The 22194-nt window shown below is 32.7% G+C and overlaps 1 long non-coding RNA gene across 3 annotated transcripts; it reads left to right on the top strand.

The window, feature by feature from the left end:
• Positions 1-374: 374 nt before the first annotated feature.
• LOC128205043 (uncharacterized) lies at positions 375-16253 on the top strand. 3 transcript variants are annotated; one of them, XR_008256158.1, is made up of 3 exons: positions 375-466; positions 12369-12475; positions 13376-16253. It is a non-coding gene; the product is annotated as an uncharacterized LOC128205043 (long non-coding RNA). The 3 variants fall into 3 exon arrangements; XR_008256157.1 differs by lacking the exon at positions 375-466 and adding an exon at positions 2458-2500; XR_008256159.1 differs by lacking the exon at positions 375-466 and adding an exon at positions 3515-3640.
• Positions 16254-22194: the final 5941 nt, after the last annotated feature.

Genomic DNA, 22194 nt, shown 5'->3' with positions numbered 1-22194 from the left:
TAGTCTTGAATGACATTATCTTTGATCAAGTATACGTTCTAAGCATTAGGAATGATATTGTTCATATTGTTTCATCCTGCTACCTGTTTGCATGTTTTTGTTCGTTTATCAAATATACGCATGTACTTTGCTTATCAATATCATGTCCACGTGTTTGTGAATGGAGGATAAAGATACTGTAATAATGTTTCAAAGATGAATATCGTTAAACACGTTGATTAAATATTAACATATTTTTAAATCACATTTATGAGAGTTAGGCGAAGATTTTGTGATGGATTTTATATTTGCTACTGTACAATAGGGGAGGTTACTGCGTAGGAGACGAACATTTTCTTAAACCGGTTTAGCATCAAATCAAGTAGGACCTTCTCCGGTGACCTCAGACGAACATTCGTGTAAAAAATGGATTGAAATGGACAATCATAAACTTTTGGGCTATGGACTTATTGAAGACAACTGTATGGTAAGTCTAAATGCCGTTTGTTTTCATGATGGTTTAAATGATAAGAATTGTTTGTTATTTTTGATCACGCACAGGTATGCCCCCCCCCCCCCCACATAGTGACATTACTCCGCAAAGCTTTGTCTGCTTTTTCCCCTAGTCATTCTAAAATGCCGTCCAGGCTTTTTTTAATGATGGTTAGCCTGGAACGTCATTCATAACAAAATTCGTAAACATGTAAAAACTGTCTATGAAATGAAATGTTCTTCATTTGTATTCTGTTGCTTAAGACTGCCAATAAATACCTTAATTCTTATCAATAACCATATCCATTTTGCAAATTCACAAGCTATTTCTTCAAAAAAGTAATTTGAATACCTGATTTCAGTTGACAGGAGCTTTCTTACTGCCAAAAAGAAAAACGGTTACACACAACTATACTTTAAGGTTTCAATCTGAAGTAGTATTTTTAGTATGGATTACCTTCCCCTAACACTATCATTATCAGTTACCACACTTTTGTACTTAATAAATTTGAAAAACATTTATCATCACATATAGGATTCAATATTTATTTACAAACTATTCTATGGGCAATGTGGACAATGCATACTATTATACACATGTATTTAAAATAAGACTAAATATTTAAAAAAAACATGTATATCAACGGCATTGTTACACTAAGTGAATCAAAATGTTTTATTGTGTAACCTATTAATCAAAATTTGACTTCAACACGACAATCCAAGTTTACAATAATCAGAGATTTTGCTGACTTATCAATTTATTATGTGTATATATATAGTTTCGCTAGAACAGATGTTTCATGATGATATTTATATTAACAAATACCTTATTCCTCACATCAGAAAACCTATACAAAACTCAACTAAAGGGAATCTTCAGGAAATTACTATTTTTAAAGGGATTGTTTGCTTTTTTTCCGACTAGAGTGTGTTTTATCGTCAAGCTTAAAGCTTATAGGAAAACAACTAGAGTTAGAATTGTTGTGTGTTTTTTTAAAGAACTATATTGGTAAACAGAAGTAACGCTTATGTGTTTAAGGGGTTAAAACAGGACAAAGCCGGGACTCTGTGTGAGAATTGGCCTTCATGCTCTTATAGAATATGCCTCGGATTGTTATGGGACACTTGTGCAATCTTCGCCGACTTTACATTTAAAATGTCATCTTATAGAAGGTCATATGCCCAGTTTGTGACGTGAACGCGCCAGCGGTTCAAAGAGACGCTATAAAATTTAACAAAGCTTATAAAGGCAAACCGGTAATTTTACCCAGTATTCTAATTTTTGTCATACAAAGTAAAAGCACACATATAGTATTTATAAATTATGGTCGTTTTTAGACGGGAGGCTAGGTGCGTGTGGGAAAGGGGAAAAAAATGTAGAAATGTTTTTATGTCAAAAGATGGCAATCAAAAACCTCCAAATAATTACTGAATTTCAAACCGTCATGGCAGGTTTTTGTCAACATACATACAAATGGTCGTTCACTGGGGAACACCAGAAAACTTACTCGCTTACTGGTAGGAAAAAGGTAGGGAGGAGAGAGCTCGTACAATCACCAGTTGGTACCTGAGGTTGCTCTTACCACAAGTTTGTGACAAGTAGTACTTGAAAAAGTTTTTTTGTTGTGTGTCAGAATCTGGATGCTTTAAAGAAACCAAACAAAGGATATTAAGCATACAAAAGTTCAAAGACATCCAAGTGAGCGCAAATGAGGGGTAAATTACAAGAATAGAAATTTGATTCATTTGGCAAAAACTAAATATCTTTATTCCAATATACTAACAAAAGTAATAAATGTTTGTAAACACTTCATTCTTAATTTATTTTGAATAATTTACAGGTTTACAAGAAGTTGCCTTAACAAAACTACTGCCAATGACACTACAGCTCGTACTGAGCTGTACTAAAGTAACTATTAGTCATGTGTAACCTTAAGCACAGAAAAGAAAATGCATTTGGATATTCTCGGCTACATTCGTTAACAAAAACAATGGTGTTTGGTGAATTTTGATGGTGTTTGAAAATGTATGTTGTTTTAACAATTCGGAACGTGATTATTTTATAATATATAGTGCAATTGATGTAAAAAGGATTACTTTTAACAGGAACAGTGTTCTTTTTTTGTTTAAATAGACTAAATTGGAAAATTCTTAATAAATGTGCGACCAAATTCTGATCGGCATTTTGAACATGTTTACGAATTTTGTTATGAATGACGTCCAGGCTAACCATCATTAAAAAAAAGCCTGGACGGCATTTTAGAATGACTACTTTTTCCCCGCAAAATTTCCTCGGGAATGGGCGTAACCTAGGTTACCTTTGGTGCGAGGACATTTTACCATCAGTTCATTCCTGCAGGGTAGGAATTTCAGCGGGGGTTAGTCCACCTAAATGGCCTTCAGTCTTTTGAAGATTTTTAGACTATGGCAGACTCGAGACAGGGATACATAATGTAGTTAGTGTCGGTTAGAAACAGCCGCCCACCCGGGTAGCCCAGTTGGTTAGAGCGCCATGCTAGTGTTCCGGCGGTCGTGGGTTCGAGCCCCACACCGGGCGCACTTTTCCTCCCAGGTTAACTTTAATAACAAATGTCAAAATAATAAAAAAGTATCCCTGATTGCTAATTATTGTAGCTTTATAAAGCCGGGGTTGGCTGAACCGAAAATCCCACTATTCCCCGGACCTGGGGAGTTCATGGTTACAATTGACTGCAATCAAGTTAAAAAAGTGTTATTGTTTATCCTTCAAACTAAATTCAATTGACGCCAAGTCTATTGCTTACTATTGCACCAGTCAATTGTACATAGAAACAGTGATTCTTCACAATCATGTGCTTATTTGTTTGTCATACTGTACCAAATTATTTGGGAATATTGTTAGCACATGTTTTAATAATACCATTTTACCTCAGGACAATTTTTCAATAAGAACTCAGTCAAGTATGAAATATTTCCATTTTGGAAGAATGCTGTAGATCTTTTACATTTGAAGATTTGGAAATTATTATTGGTTATTCTTTAAAAAGTGTCAAAATTTGAGTAGATCTATGGTAATGCAATTAGTAGCTCAAAATTTTAATCCTTCAATTGTTATTTTAAAAACTGTTTTACCTACTTAATGATAAAGGAAAATTATTCATTTTATTAAACAGATGTACACAAGAAGGTATGCAATTCTAATTTTGTTAATTTTATCCAAAATTGAAAACTTATGGCTAAGTATCTGTAGATGTTGATATATATTATATATATATACAATTGACTGTTTTTATTGCTTATTAGTGTTGGGAATCGGACTGAAATATTACTATAGATAATCGGTTTATGAAAACAATCAATGATCGATTATTAATCGTTTTAATCATTATTTAACTATCTTAGGTCATCATATATAAGGCATATAGATAAACTACATGAACCAGTTTAAGAAAAAATGTTCCCTTACAATATTATTTGTACATTTATTTGTATAAATTACATTATTTATTCAGAACGCAACTATACTTTAGTGTTTACAAGTTACTATTACAGATTATGAGACTGCAGGCTCTAAATTTTGTGTACGGTATTGAATACATGTGTAAAGTAAACACAAAGAAAAATTTCAATTTCGTTTTGATAATTAGTCAGTAACAAGTAAAACAAACAGTTGAATATTCTGTGTTTTACAAGAACATTTTCTTTCAGAAAACTGAGAAAACTAAATTATTACATGATTTAAGAAGTAAACAATACCGGTAACATTTTAAAACCACAAAAGTGTGATGTTGAGAACCAATCCTTTTGCAGTTAAATTACAAAGAAAATTTGTAATAAGGTACTGTATTGAGCTACTGACATGATAATATGACTAGATAACACAATATAGTACCACATGAACATTTCAACATTAACATGTATTGACCAGAAACAAAATATATTTTCAAGACAATCTTTTAACTGGTAGTCGGTAGTGGTTACGTCTCTTGTTTCTATAATCGATTGTTCAAATTTCACTATTGATTGTCGCTGATGCAAAGGCCTTTCCGATCAATTGTCGATTATAACTGATCTTCGGCACAACACTATTGCTTATACTTCAGCGTTTTGAGATTTCATTAAGTTTCAAGTAATATTTTTCATATACTATATCAATATAATTTCCATGTTCTTTTTTTTAATAATGATATAGATAGACTATACTAATTAGTGATGTTCTGATGATCAATTATAATGAAAAAATAACTGGTATGTTCCTGAAATCAGTTTTTCTTCTTTCATCTTGTCAATTTTGTTCAGTTGTAATCATTAACAATATGGCTAAAGCAACAACAACATTAATAGTGGGTTTTTTTGGTGAAATTTACTGCCTTGCTGCCTTCTTCCCTAGTGAAAACTTGTCCATTTTTCACCATATTTTATGTTTTCCAAATTTGATAAGTGGAGATTTCATAACATTAATGAATAAAAAATCTTGAAAAGACTTACTATAAATTAACAAAATAATATATGCATAAAAATCTTTAAAACATGTAGTATATAGAATATTTTAGCACAAGCCCACAATCATGCACTGGTGAAAATTATGTCATCGGGGCCTGTTCTAATTCTGAATTTAATATAGCAGGGCTTGAAAAAAAAAAATATGCCAAGCAATAGAGTAATAATTCAGGCTTGTTCATCCCGAACTCCAATTTCGATGATATATTTTGCCATTAAAATCTAAATTAGATATTTAAGCCTGATTTTGTATTTTTCCCAATGTCAACTTTTTTTCCCAAATTGTATTGTACAGGTGGTAAAAATAATTCCATAAAATACACTAACTAGATATTTTCAATCCTTTACCTAACATAAGTAGAGTAAAGGATGATGAGTTTTTGTACAAGAATAAAATTACAAGTACGGTACCAGGTATTGTCAAAAAATACTTCTTCTATTAATAAACAGCAACGTGAGTGGAACTGATTACCAATAGTCAAACCAGTGTGTGTATACCACGTGATAAATTACGTCATATATGCTACGTCGGAAGGCAACATTTTGCTTAAAATGAACACTTAAATTAAAGATACCTTTTCTTTTACACCACCATTATAAATGAAACAAAGGGCAGTCTATGCCGCTTAAAGAGCCCCGCATTTGTTTTATTACCGACATTTGATAAAGTCATTAGTTTCATCAAACGCTTCGCCCGTTTTCAAAATCATGTTTTGACAGTGCTCCGTCTGACGGCCGTATTGTGAAAAGGTTTGTCGAAGTGTTTAAAGCAATTAAACTCGCAATCAAACTCTGGTAAATGGCCGAAAGCAAGGCTCCGTAGGTGGCGTAGACTGCGCTTTCTTTCATTTAAAATGGTGAAGAAATAGTAAAGTTATCTTTGTTTAAAGTCTTTTTAGCTCACCTGTCACTTTGTGACAAGGTGAGCTTTAGTGATCGCCTTTTGTCCGGCATGCATCGTGCATCGTCCGTCAACAATTTACTTAAAAGACATCTCCTCCTTAACCGCTTGGCCAATATTAATAAAACTTCATAGGGATGTCCCTTGGGTGGTCTTCTATCAAAGTTGTTCAAAGAATTCAATTCCATGCAGAACTCTGGTTGCCATGGCAACCAAAAGGAAAAACTTTAAAAATCTTCTTCTCCCAAACCACAAAGCTTAGGCCGTTGATATTTGGTAGTTAGGATCACCAAATAGTCCTCTACCAAGATTGTTCAAATTATGGCCCTTGGGTCAAAATTGGCCACGCCCCCGGGGGGTCATGGGTTTTCTCTATATGTTTATAGTGAAAACTTAAGAAATCTTCTCCTCTGAACTTACTTGGTATAGAGATTAGATATTTGGCATGATTCATCGTCTAGTGGACCTCTACAAAGTTTGTTCAAATTATGGCCCTGGTGTCAAAATTGGCCCCACCCCGGGGGGTCATGGGTATTTTCTATATGTTTATAGTTAAAACTTCAAAAATCTTCTCCTCTGAACTTACTTGGACTAGAGCTTAGATATTTGGCATGATTCATCGTCTAGTGGACCATTACAAAAATTGTTCAAATTATGGCCTTGGGGTCAAAATTGGCCACGCCCCGAGGGGTCATGGGTTTTCTCTATATGTTTATAGTGAAAACTTCAAAAATCTTCTCTTTTGAACTTACTTGGACTAGAGCTTAGATATTTGGCATGATTCATCGTCTAGTGGACCTCTACAATGACTGTTCAAATTATGGCCTTGGGGTCAAAATTGGCCCCGCCCCCGGGGGGTCATGTGTTTTCTCTATATGTTTATAGTGAAAACTTCAAAAATCTTCTCTTTTGAACTTACTTGGACTAGAGCTTAGATATTTGGCATGATTCATCGTCTAGTGGACCTCTACAATGACTGTTCAAATTATGGCCTTGGGGTCAAAATTGGCCCCACCCCGGGGGGTCATGGGTATTTGCTATATGTTTATAGTTAAAACTTCAAAAATCTTCTCCTCTGAACTTACTTGGACTTACTAGGACTAGACCTTAGATATTTGGCATGATTCATCGTCTAGTGGACCTTTACAAAAATTGTTCAAATTATGGCCTTGTGGTCAAAATTGGCCACGCCCCGGGGGGTCATGGGTTTTCTCTATATGTTTATAGTGAAAACTTCAAAAATCTTCTCCTTTGAACTTACTTGGACTAGAGCTTAGATATTTGGCATGATTCATCGTCTAGTGGACCTATACAAAGACTGTTCAAATTATGGCCTTGGGGTCAAAATTGGCCCCGCCCCGGGGGGTCATGGGTATACTCGATATGTTTATAGTTAAAACTTCAAAAATCTTCTCCTCTTAACTTACTTGGACTAGAGCTTAGATATTTGGCATGATTCATCGTCTAGTGGACCTCTACAAAGATTGTTCAAATTATGGCCCTGAGATCAAAATTGGCCCCGCCCCCTGAGGGGTCATGGGTTTTCTCTATATGGTTATAGTAAAAAAAATCAAAAATCTCCTCTGAACTTACGTTGCTTAGAGCTTAGATATTTGGCATGATTCATCGTCAAGTGGACCTCTACAAAGATTGTTCAAATTATGGCCTTGGGGTCAAAATTGGCCCCGCTCCGGGGGGTTAGGGTATTCTCTATATGTTTATAGTTAAAACTTCAAAAATCTTTTCCTCTGAACTTACTTGGACTAGAGCTTAGATATTTGGAATGATTCATCGTCTAGTGGACCTCTACAAAGATTGTTCAAATTATGGCCCTGAGATCAAAATTGGCCCCGCCCCCTGGGGGGTCATGGGTTTTCTCTATATGTTTATAGTGAAAACTTCAAAAATCATCTCCTCTGAACTTTCGTGGCTAAGAGCTTAGATATTTTGCATGATTCATCGTCTAGTGGAACTCTACAAAGTTTGTTCAAATTATGGCCCTGGGGTCAAAATTGGCCACACCCTGGGGCTGATGGGTTTTCTCTATATGTGTTATAGTGAAAACTTAAAAAATCTGTGCAATATATGACAGGTGAGCAATTCAGGGCCATTTGGCCCTCTTGTTTTAAATCAAAATATTGCCTTCTGACGTAGCATTTATGACGCAATTTATCACGTGGTTTACACACACTGCAAACAGGAACTGATTCCCAACACTTTAGTTCTTCAAGCATTCTGTGCAGCTCTCCAAACTTGCCCCAGGGTCTGAAGTAAAAAAAAAATGACCTCATAAATATTCTGCTTTGTGGCATGTTATTAAATGCTTGATCAACACATATCCACTGAATATATATATATCTTAAAATGTCTGACCTCATCAAATACAAAAGAATCAGTTACTACAATTCAAAAAAAAGATTTTGGTATTAATTTTCTGTCACATAGCTTAGACTTTAAAATTCTAATTAGCTCTTAAAACATGATTTAACATAAGTCATATATGCACTTGCCACTTGACCATTACAAGTTAAAAGGCCATAAATCACTGACTGTGTAAATCACTGATGGTGCAATCAATTGGAAACAAATGGAAATATTACTAGATTTTGATTGGATGCCTCCATTCAGAGTTTATTATATATCAGGATTTTGATCCAATCACATTGTGTGTTATACCTAATCTGATGACAAAACAATTTTTAGGCGGAGCTAAATTAGTCCCACCCAATCAAGAAAGGAACATTACTTTGAATTTGTGTCATTAAGAAACAAAACTCTTCCATATTTCTGTATATTTTCTAAGCATTCTCGTTCATTTAGAATGTCAAGTGTCATCTTTGATCCCATTTCTAAATGTAAATAAAATCCCGTATTGCTGTTAGCATTTCTTATTACATCATCATATCATTTTATGTTTAAATAATTGCTTTGCTTATTTATTAGACTAGTTAATAGTGAAAAAGACAGTGTTTCTGTAATGAATATGGAATTCTTTATAATTGGAGATTTTGGAAATGGAAATTTAAGGGGTTTGCTTTAAGAATGAAGGCAATGAAAAATAATACATTTTACATAAAAAAAGTTGTTAAAATTCAAATCTAAATCATACTCTTTACCTGAAAAAGATTTTATTTATTTATTTTTTTATTCTTGAAGTACAGATATATATATGTCATATTTTCCATTTTAGAATTTTTAAAGAAAGTTGAAGAACTTGAGAAAAAGAAATTTTAGAAAGAAAATTTTCAGTCATATGATTAAGTGAATGTATCAGTTAGTCAGAGACCTAATGTTCTACTTTGCTTTGCAAATGCTTTGTCTTTTTAATTGTAGTGCAGTGAAAGTTGTGTTTCTTTTATGAATATATATGGTACTCTTTATAATAGGAGATTTTACTTAATCATACCCTCATTGAACAATTTCTTATAATATAAGGGAATGGTTTCTGGAGCAAAAATAATTAAAGTAATAGATTTTATAGTATCAAAAAGGCTATTGATTGAAAGTATTAAATTAAATCTTTATCAAACTCTTTACTTTGATAATAATTTAAAAATTGAATGATTCTAAAAATATCGAGCTATATGTAATAATTTAAACAAATTTGAAGAGCTTGAGAACCAGAAATTTACAATACTTTTAATATTTAGTGTAGCATCTTTTCTGTACTAGGTAGTGTCAAGGTTTTTTCTGCAGTCCTACTGTGGGGACATTTAAAAGTGTCTGACAAGTTTATGATATACACAGAATGGTGTCACTGTTTCCCACAAGGATCATAAAAACAATTAAAAGGCCTTTTTTTAAAGAACGAAGTCATTCAATACATAGGAAAAGCAATAAATAAGGCCATTTCATAGTAACTTAAATTTAGACTTAGAAAAAGAAAACTTACAAGTATGGTGGTGCCTAGAATTATGCTATTTAAATGACTTATCAGTATGTGGAAAATGCAGCTATTATAATTTCAACAACTTTAAGGTTTAAATGACAGTATATTAATTATGACAATATTGTGCGAGTGTTCTTCAGGGTTGGAGCTGTGGAGGATGGTATATTAACGTTGACACACTTTAATAATTGTTGACACTCAAATAGGATTATCAAATATATATTTTGATATCTAAAATATCCAATCAAGTTCCATTTCTTGAAACACATATATGATATGTAAACGTGAATTAATCGCCAAATTATAATAAATTAAAGCTGCACTCTCACAGATTTACCAATATTACAACTGTTTTTTTATTTTTGTCTTGGAAAAAGCAAATTTTTGGTAAATATAGATCTGCAAATCAATGATTGAAGATTGCTGACAAAAGCTAACATCAAAGATTGGCATATTTCGGTCAGAAATTAATAATTAATGACTTAAGCCTTACTAACGATTTAAGAAAACTGCATAAAACATTAATATATATGTGTGGCATGTTAGTATTAAAAGTTTAGCAACTAAAAAAGAACACAAGTCATGCATTCAGTGACATATAAAACAATAAAATTGTTTTGTTCAAAATTTAAGATATAAAGAAGAATTAATGTACATTTTTATTTATTTTTAATTCAATATACATAAATCACAGACCTATAAACCATAGTTTATAGGTCCATGACAATATATCATTGAAGGCTACTGACCCTGATCAAATTTTGATAAGAAATTTTTCAGTAGCAACTCTCTGACTGTTATCTTTGCCTTCATCTAAAAGCACCAAGTATTGTCATGGTAACTGTCTTTACTGTGTATAATTAAGATCTTAGTTGGTCATTTTCCTACTGATATATATTAAATATAGTCAATTTGCCTGCTAATAGTTTAAATGATCTTATTGACAAAATAAATTGGAATGGTTGAAAAAAGCATATCATTAAAATTTGCTGTTGGAATATATTCTGTGGAATAAATAATAGAATTATATAGAGATATATATAGTTACTTTAAATAAGTTTTGTTTTAACTAAATTACATAAAAAAATGAATTGAACTGTTGTTTTTTCACACAAAACATATTTGTTCATTCCTGGATCTTTTGATGAAAAAAATATGTTTTAGATCACCTGCATCATTGTCATAAAAAAACATTAGCCTATTCAGATCACTAAAACTCAAAACATGTTCAAGAAGTGAAAGCCCAAAATTGGCAAATACTGAGACAAATGAACTTGGTTTTGTTATATATCAGTGTGTGTATATCACATGATATGTGCAGTCACAAATGCTGCAACAGTAGGCAATATTCCTTTGAATGACTTAAAAGTTAAAACAGAAGACAACTTTTATTTTTCTTCACCATTTTGAATTAACTAAAGGACAGACTATACAGCTGCAAAGAGCCCTGTATTTGTTTTCTTACCGGTGTTGATAAGATGATTACTTTTCTCAAACACTTTAAAGCTGCACTCACACGGATTTACCATTTTGACAAATCTTTTATTTTTTGTCTTTGAATGAGCCAATTTTTGCCAAAATATCTGCTATAAGTGATATAAGACTGCTGACATAAGATCTGACTAAACTAATTTTAATGGCATAAAGCATTACTAACAGTTTAAGAAAAATGCACAAGTATCCATTTTTTAAATTAAAATCGGTGATCTGATTTTTTGTCAGCACTCTTATATCACTGGTTTCCATTCATTTTCGCATAAAGTGGCTCATTCCAAGATAAAAAAAAAAACTTTTTTAAAACGATCAATCTGTGGGAGTGCAGCTTTAATATACCTGTAAAGACTTGCCAAGAAACTAAACTCTCAATCAAACTTTGGTAAAAGATCAAATGCGGGGCTCTGTGTGTGCGGCATAGACTGTGCTAATTTTTATTTAATATGATGAAGAGCTAGTTAAGTTATCTTCATATGAAGCAAAAAAAATGTTTCAATACCCTGTATGAATTTTCTTCACCGGATATTGATTCATAAAAAAACTTGCTGTTAGGGTGCGGAGCTACTTTTCGCTATATGTCTAGATGGAAAAATCTTCTCCTCAGATCCTGCTGGCCTGTTTTCAAAATAATGTCACAGAAATGTTCCTAAGGTTACCATTTGTCAAATTCCTTTACCATATGGTGATCCATAAAAAATATGGTTTCAGAAGGGGGGGATTAGTGGGTGTGGTAGTGGATCTTCACCAAAAGTGTTCAAATATCCCTAAAGTGAAATATAGCCCTGAGTTATTTACACCCCATAAAGTAGTAGTCTTACACATTTATTTGTTCATGTTCTGTCAACAACTATGCCGTGTTATTTCAATTTTTATATAAATTATATTGTATTATGAAATATCATTGATATAATATAATTATGTAGGATTTGAAAAAACAACAACTGCATACTGTTATAAATAAAATATGTATATTTTACCAATATATTATCGATGTTGGCCTGTCCAATTTGTATTTTTCCGTGAGTCAATTTTGTTCCCCAATGTGCAAGGCACAAGCGGTGAAAATAATTCCAATAAAAGTCACTAATTATTATTATTGTTATTATTATTAATAAACTATTACTGTTTCAGGAGATAAACAGAAACACAGAGGTGCTATACTTTCTAATGGAAAAGACAACAAAAGCATCTCCCATCATTTTGGCGTGGCTCAGATCAAGAGGAGAAATTTAAAAAAGGTAATAACTGAGCAACTAAGAACATGCAAGTTGCACTGGTTAGAGTGTAAGACCCATCTCGCTTCATGAGAATTGATAATCATCAATGTATTAAATCAAGAAATTGAATGTAAGTGTCTTGTCTTTTGCAGTGTTTTTGAAATAGAATTTATTAAAAAAAAAAACTAAATTATTTTTTAATATGATTGTGAATGTGTGATGTTTTCTTCTGATCATTCTCTCTCAAAACCAGATATAGCAAACATATTTCAAGTTGTAGATTTTTTTGTTTTACTTGTAAATATAGTTCTGAGGTTGTATTTTAGGCAAAGCCTTTTTATTCTGCTCAATACAAACTTATTTTGTAAGAATTATGGCCCTTTGTAATTTTTAAACAAATACATTTTTTTTTTATGTTTTTGTAAGCCCATTATAAAGGGACATTTAATATTTTCACCAGCTGCATTATAAAGTCAGACCGAAAGTGTCCAGTAAGTGTTCAAACAATAACTAATTTAGAATCCTTTCTCAAATCAGGTGAGCAATATATATAGGGCCATCTCTGTGTTTGTCTGACAAAAAAACAATAATCAATATTTGAGTTAAATTGACAAATATTGTTGTAAAATGTTTTGTGAAGACATACAATTGGATTACTTTTGGGTTAATAGGATTATGGTTTCTGCACATAAAAATATTTAGAATAATATTTGGGTCAGTCGGTTCATGTTCAATATTACTGATAGTATAAGTGGAAGCAGTGACTTAAAATAAATTACCAAACAGTTTATGCTCAATTGCTTTGAGTTAACATACAAGATATGACACTTGGAATACTAGATCTTGGTGGCATAAATAAAAGACCTTGTTTTGTCACATTAACTTGTAATCAAGCACTAACTTCCTCTAAATTCTCTTCAGGTGATGGTTGGGCACAAACAAGAAGACATAGATCACAGGCGTATAGCATATGAGTAGACAGGAGTTTCACACTCTGCCAGACTTACTTCCTCAGACGAGCAGATTTAGGCTTCTCAAGATCACGCACTGCACACTAAGACATAGTCTTTGACTACAACAAGGCCTTAGGGGATGAAAGTACAGAGAGGTCCAATTGAAATCAATTCTGTGCTGCGTCATTTCTTTATTCTAGAGGTTGATGGACATGATTTATGGCATCAAGTGTGCAGTTTGTCAACTAACTATCAACACAGCAGTCTTGTTCACCAGCTGCTCAACTTGAGCTTTTAGCTTTATTGCTTGAAGCCACTGTATAAGAGGAGGGAAGGTGCAGACTCATCAAAAAGTCTCAAGGTTGAAACTAGGAAGAGAAGTTTGTCAAGAGTGTGAATATTTGCTTTGAAAACAATTGTTACAATGATTTGGTTTCCTTTGAAACTTGATACATACTATGTGTATGTTGAATGAATTGAGATGCTTAAATAAAGAACCACTATTCAAATATCAGGAAACTGCATTTTTCATACTAAATTGGTAAATGATGTCACCATTTCCTGTATGTATTTAGATAAGATATGTTTCCACAATTAATATTTTTAGGGACTATTTCTCAACGTAATGAAATAGATTAAGCGTTATATGAGCTTAATATGTGTTTTCTGTTTCCTTAAAATTGATGAAAAATTGTCAGAAGGTAATGAGACCAGTATCCATTACTGCAATCATACAATAAAAAATACAGGGACAAGCCCACTGCTCATATAATATGATTAAACCTTGTTTAGGGGCATGAGGCAAACCGAGTTACTTTCAAATGTTAAAGATGCACTCTCACACTTTGGATGTTTTGACAACTGTTTTCATTTTTAGCTCTACTGGCCAAAGGCCAGAAGAGCTTATGCGATGGTAATGTGTACGTAGTATGTGCGTCTGTAACCAATCCTCGTTTACATGATACAGCCTACAGTTCCTTTCGAAAACCAGCCAGATCCGCCCATGTATGCCTAGTTTATGGGCCTTGATAGTATACAAAAATCAGTGTGTCAGTAGGCAATTGCTCGTTAACATGATACAGCCTTTTTGATTGTATCTCAATGAAACTTGTACAGTATCTACATATCCATATGAGCTCGGTTCCTTTCGAAAACCAGCCAGATCCGCCCATGCATGCCAAGATTATGGGCCTTGATAATAAAAAAAAATAGTGTGTCAGTAAACAATTGCTCGGTAACACGATACAGTCTTCAGTTTTGATTGTATCTTGATGAAACTTGTCCAGTATATCCATTAGAGCTCAGTTCCTTTCAAAAACCTGATCTGCCCATGTTTCCTGGATTATTGGCCTTGAAATTATTAGATGATGGCCTTGATAGTATAAAAAATGCTATTTTGTAATAAATGCTTGCGAATATGATACAGTCTTCAGTTTTGAGTATTCAGATACCCATAAGGGGTTGGTTCTTTTCGAAAACAGTGATGTTGACCACACAAACCCAGCCAGTAGAGCATAGGCCCTTTTGGGCCTCTTGTTTGTTTTGGATTGGTACCATCCAGTCTTTGCGAAAAATGCATGGAAACCAGTAATATAAGACTACTGACAAAAAATTCAATTGCAGACTTTTTTATTTAAGTTAAAACATTGATGTTTTATGCACTTTTCTTAAACCGTTAACATTAATCTTCGAAGGAAATATGAAATCTGGGATTTGATGTTTTGTCAGCAATCTTTTACCATTGGTTTGCTGATATTTACGCAAAAATTTGCTCATTCCAAGACAAAACAAAAGTTGTTAAAACGGTATATCTGTGAGAATGCAGCTCTAAATGTTTTGGCAAACATGTTTTTGATTTGGCAGCACAATCAATCTTGAACATTGCTTGATTTTACTGCTGTATTAGAAATTACAGGGGTAATGGGGGATTTTTTTTAGTGTTTTTATTGCTTTTTGTGATTCATACAGTCATACTTCATTCCCCAGGGCACAACTTACAAATAGACAGAACAGGAAAATGGTCATTTTAAAAGGTCAAGGACAATGCAAGTTGAACAATCATATTGTTCATGGCTTGTATTTTTGGTATATTTTGTTGCATATATGCTATAAAAAAGTTGAAAGTTAAAAATAACTTCATAGTTGAAATGATGGCTTTGAATGGTTTTGTCAGTTGAGAAACAGCACTATTAAGAAATATGTTAATGGTACTTTATTATTTTAATCAATTTTAGATATTTGTATGAAAATAATTATCTTATTTTGTACATGAGACCTTTTAAACAGTTATTTATAATTTAACAATGTGTAAATGATCAAAACTTAAAGCTGCACTTTCACAGATTGTCATTTTAGACACTTTAAAAATTTTGTCTCAAAAGCTGATTTGGTTATCATTCCTTTAATTCAGTCATATTAGATAATTCACAATAGAACCAATCAAAAATGTTTGGTAAGACTGCCGAAAAGTTCATTTACATTAAATTGTTCGTAATGCTACTATACCCATAAAACATCATTTTAGCCATAAATATGACAAAATGCAATCTGATCTTATTTCAGAAGTCTTATATCACTTAAAATTGGGTCTATGCAAAAAATGGTCTATTTATAGACCAACAATAAAAGAGTGCCGGTAGTCAAAACGATCAATTAGTGAGATTGCAGCTTTAAATACACCTTTTTAAGTCCGCTGTAAAATTCCAATGGTTTGCCTCAATCTTTAAAGCTAGCATACTGTTTAATTGACAGCCATACTTTTTGTTTAAAAGTGTCATGATATGTTTGTACAATGTGTTTATATAATTCATTAAAGAAGTCAAAACAAATTTGTTTATCTTGTAATTTGTTTTCTATTATTTAAATGACCCAGACGAAAATTGGGAACGTCAGTGCTAGTTCTTTTACTGCTAATATTCAATGAAGTTTCTATTGGTGTAGCAGCAAGGAGGTGTTACATTAAGGATGCATCATATAAACCAAATTATACATTCATATGCACAACATACAGGCGTGTAGCCACCTATACGTGAATACGCGGCTGAAAAAAACATGGTTCGGAAAAAAAAAAACACTGAAGTAGCAGTATGCGAACTTGACTACATGATCCAAAAACTGGTTATTTTCCAGAATGCACTAGATTGCACCATGGTTTTCAAAATTTTCTGAAGGGGGCATGCCCCCGAACCCCCCAGCACATTTATGAATCCACATGAATAGAGGGGTAGCTACGCCCCTGACATTATTGAAACCACAGTGTGGCTAAACAACACTTCTATGATTATCCTACGCAGTGATCTCCCATGGAAAATGCAATCGTCAAAGAATCTAAAGGGGATGTTTATATGGACTAGATTTGAAATACACCAAGTGTTTAAAAATGTTGATTTCAGTCACGAAGAGAATCAACCATACTCCTCACTTGTTGGAGTAAGATGAAAAGTCCACTTACCGCGGGAAAGAAAGTACATTGAAAATATTCATTTGATTCAATTGACTTTATCTTTTTATAAATATGTTGCAATACATAAAATACGTTATTTTTTTTATAATTGTTTACCCATGTTGAATTTTATTTGGCAAATTTATTAGAGATTTATATATTAAGAAACTCAGTTTTTTAGTATGTGAATGGTTTGGACCGGCTTCCTCAGCCGCTAAAGGGATATGTTTATGACATACTTTTTTAAATCTTTCTCACTCGAGTATTTGAGTGAATTTAAGTGAAGCGTACAGGGTTTTGAAAATGCATCTTTTACTTGGATTTTATAGCTTGTTATTACGAAATAAAGTATTGTGAATCAAACTAAGTGTTAAAGCTAAGCTATTGATGGCTGGAACCCTAAATGTTGATATGTGCTAAAATATATAGTCTTTGAAGTCCAAAATTTTGAAATACGTTACAAACACGATTCAACAAAAGGCTGTTGCACAATCAATTGATTGACATAATCTTCTAGTATGTGTTATCTGCACCGGCATGGGCTTGCTCCCATCTTTTTTTAAAAATGCAATTGAAGTATAAAAGAAAATCAACCTGGTTACTATTATTTCTGCAAATTCAGTACCAAGGAGTAAAATAAATATAAGTGTTCAGATGCATTACGAGAAAAAAAATATGTCTGGTGTTAAAACATGAGAGAGTCTCTTTAAACAGAAAAGTTTTGGCAGATAGTCAGTCAGATGATCATAATTGTATAAATAATAGCTTTTAAACGTCGTCATTCCTGTTCATCAGAGGTCGGATGATAAATATAATGCATAGCATCATCGCACTGGAGTACGAGAACGTTGTATACAGAGTATGTTTAAACTGAACATGCGTCTGTTTATTTCGATGTCCTAAAACGTTTAAACTGTTTAAAGGAACTATAACATTATGAAACAACAATTCTGATTACAGAAACTCATTGGCTCAATCTTTCCACATCCACCCCTCCTTCAGAACAGAAATTGAATGGCTTAAAATGTTGGGCCGGGGTAGGTGTACTCCTCTAATTTATAGTCCGAAATAGGGCATTTTTATCTTAATATTGTATTTTCCCCGATATTGACTAAGAATGTATAAACGGACGACTGACACCCCCCCCCCCCCCACTGAATCTGCAATTGAGTACATGCATTAATACCGTCTCCGTAGCCTATTGGTTAAGGCGTAGCCTATTGAAGTCGTAGTCGTGGGTTCATTCCATGGTCCATTTAGCTCGATCCCTTTGCCGCGTGATGCCTGCCTCTCGGTACTTTAAGGATGAAAGTGGTTTAGTGGTGTAGGTTTCTGCTTCTTACCCATGACTATGTGGGTTCGATCCTTACCAGGGCTACTATCTCATGGATGGCCTCTCAAAAATGACACAGTAACTGTTTCTAGCCAGGAAACGGACTAGAGAGTGATTTTATCAGCTAATCACCTTTAGCAAAATCGAGCTTGTTTATTTTAGTTAGATTTAACCAATGAAAGTTGTACCCCTTCATCGGTGCTTTGAAAAATATTTAAAGGAGCCTGTTTGAAGCAAGTGCTTGCGCTTTCACGGGTAATCCTTGACCGAGTGGTCTTAAGGAATACATTCAGTGTTCTCTAACCTTAAAGTCGATTAAAATTTCAATATTATAACCAAGTACCACCAGGAAGTATCTTTGGAAAATGCAAAATTAAGCAAACAGTTTGATTTTTTAGATTTATTAGTGAAATATGCATTTTGATAAAACAGTTTTCTGAAAAGGAATAATAAAACTACACATCTGACGCAGTTGTATATAATAAAACTGCTTTAGATTACACACAAGTTGAAAATGCCGATGGTATACGCGAAATCAGGTAACAACTAACATCTTGCATTTGTTATTTTCTTGAATATTCTATCAATATTAAATTAATTAGCAATTATATGATGACATGTATATATCCCAACTTTTTTTTAACCCTGCAGCTGTAATACTGTGGAAATCTCCAACTGGTGATTTCTCCAACTTCTGTGTTCTCCAACTTCTGTATTCTCCAATTGGTGAATTTTATCAATAGAAATTGACTGTGGAATTCTCCAATTGGAAATTTCTCCAATTGGAGAACCGTTTTTACAAAATCATAATTTTTGATTTTTTTTTAGATTTTAATAAAGTTAATAACTCTAGTACTCAAAACATAAATAGAAATGTAATTTTCTGTTCCAAATTGTAATATTTTTTTTTTTCAAATTGCTGATTTTTTCCCCCGTTTCGGCTCATATGGAAAATTCTCCAATTGGAGTTTGCCAAAACCCCGCGGGGGACCTAAAATCCAATTGGTGGCCAACGGGAGAAATCAATTTTGGCATTAAAATTTTCATATTTCTTAAAACTTTGTTTTTAATTTTACTTAAAATATTTCTAATTTAATGGACAAACTTTCTATGTGTCGCTTTTGAAGTTGATATCTAAGATAATAAAAAAACTAAGTTTGCAAGTAAACCGGATTTGCAAACTTATACCGGATGCTGTTTATTCTGAAACCACTATACCGTACAATATATATTTATATGTATCTGAAACCACTATACCGTATGATATATATTTATATGTATTCTGAAACCACTATACCGTACAATATATATTTATATGTATTCTGAAACCACCGTACCGTACAATATATATTTATATGTATTCTGAAACCACTATACCGTAGAATATATATTTACACAAACACAACTATTTTAACAGCAGTAATGTACATTAAAGGGACTCACTCACAGCTTTTATGTTGGCAACAATTTTCTCATACTTGGAATTCATTTATTTGACTTCCTTTGTTGAACAAACACAAAAAGCCATTGGTAGATACTCACTTGAGCAGACTTTTGTGAATACAAGCCGAAAATAATTCAGTTTTCAACAGTGGTACCAGTGCTTTTCGGAAAAAAATATCCAGATATTTGACAATGGCAAGTATACATATGCAAGAGAGAGAGAGAGAGAGAGAGAGAGAGAGAGAGAGAGAGAGAGAGAGAGAGATCTTATATGATGTTAATGATGGTGTTTAATCTATGTTACTAGCATTTTGTTCACAGTTCACAAGAACTATTTATTTTGGATATTTGGACTTGAAAAATTGTGAACGAGTTCCTTTAAAAACCACTTTTACATACAAAACATGGACGTGTATGTAAACAAATCAAGCTCTATTTACAGTAATAATTTACTATCACTGAAATCACTATAACTTGTAAGGCATATACAAACACATTAAACAGACTGAACTCAATATACAGCAACGACACGATTTAGAATAGTTATGACAATGTTAAGAAAGGCAACACTATTTACAGTAATAATGTACTCTGAAATCACTATAACTTGCAAGGTATATACAAACACATCAAACAGACTGAACTCAATATACAGCAACAACACGATTTAGAATAGTTATGACAATGTCAAGAAAGGCAACTCTATTTACAGTTAATCATTATGACAATGTTTAGAAATGCAACTATATTTACAGTAATTAGAACTCTGAAATCACTATAACTTGCATGGCATATAACAACATATCAAACTCTCTTTACAGCAACAACCCACCTTAGAATCATTATGACAATGTTAAGAAATTCAACTTTATTTACAATAATAATCTACTCTGAAATCATTATAACCCGCAAGGCATATAACAAAACTTTCAAACTCTATATTCAGCAACAGCACTCTTTAGAATCATTATGACAATGTTCAGAACTATATTTACAGTTGAACAGTATTCTGAAATCACTTTAAAGCTGCAATCTCACAAAATGAACGTTTGACAGCTTTTTTTTATTTTTTGTCTTGGAAAAAGCCAAATTTTGCGAAAATGCATGGAAACCTGTTATACAAGACAGCTGACAAAAAAAGATCGCAGATTTTTATATTTAAGTTCAAAAAATGATGTTTTATTTATTTTTTCTTAAACCGTTTCTTATAAAACATTAATTTTCGAATAGAAATATGAAAATCTGCGATCTGATCTTTTATCAGCAATCTTTTATCATTGGTTTGCAGTTATTTACGCAAAAATTTGCTCTTTCCTAGACACAAAATAAAAAAGGTTGTAAAAACGGTATATTTGTGAGAGTGCAGCTTTAACTTGCAAGACAAAAACAAACAGATCAAACTTTAAATACAACAACCTCACACTTCAGAATCAGTTTGACATACCATACGTACAGAGGGTACTTGTTTGTTTTTAGTGTACGACAGTTACATATTTCTTGAGTGAACACCAAAAGCAAAATATTTACATTGTTGTGAACGAGGTGAACTATATAACAATCTTACACTGAAAAACACACCCTGCCTCTTTATTTAATTCTGACCTTTTACGAGAAATAATAATGATTTGATCTTTACTTTAAAAATATCGCCAAATGTTAGCAAAACGGTGTCATACCGGAAATGACGTCATTGTTGTTTTTTCATCATAGCACTGTGAGCGTTAACATTCAATTTATAACAGTTAATCGGACATGAGATAATCAGTGATATAAGTCATCGTTATTTTTCAATAACCACAGGCAAACAACATGAAAGAAACGCTTAAACTCCATTCAAAATATGAAGCAATTGATATTAAAGCTAACATTACGTCATTGCTCTTTCTTTCCAACAATTTGTGCATACGTTTCTATATTTTAGTGTTAAACAAGCTAACCTGAGAAAAACAGTAAACACATTTAGATAAATTTACGGATTCAAACGGTGAGTTTATCACGATATATTTACCATTATTTTTCAATAAGGCAATGAAAAGAATGACATGAAGTGTTAACATTTCCAGCAACACATTTGTTTCTCAAAAATCAGCAACTTACACCGTTTTTTAAGAATTCTACTTCGGAAAATAAACTTGTACAAAACTATAAAACACATCGTTCCTCAGAATTTAGGTTTACTTTGATTTTTTGCTTCCAAAGCTTCAAAAAACCTTCGTACTTTCTGAAAACGCGTCAGCTCAGCTTTTTCGGAACCTGGAACAAAAATAACTGCATTGAAACACACAATTGATAATGACAATACGTATGGAGAACATGCTCATAAGAGGTAATTCTCGAATATTTTATATTAATAATAAAATAATTCAACTCATAAGTGGTAAAACAATATTAACTTATAAGTTATAATTCACTTTTCAAATTATAACCCGAAAATGCATAATTTCTGGACATCTATATCATTAGGGGTAAACACATTAATTGTTTGTTTCAGATTTCAAACCAAAAGATAATTAAATGTTAGCTAGGTCGGGATTTATATTAATTAAGTTGTGTCCGGCATTATTTGTTC

This window comes from Mya arenaria, chromosome 10, assembly GCF_026914265.1.
Source record: "Mya arenaria isolate MELC-2E11 chromosome 10, ASM2691426v1".
In the NCBI taxonomy this organism is placed as follows: Eukaryota; Metazoa; Mollusca; class Bivalvia; order Myida; family Myidae; genus Mya; species Mya arenaria.
The sequence above is the reverse complement of the archived record's forward strand: the minus strand, read 5'-3'. Positions and strand labels throughout refer to the sequence as shown.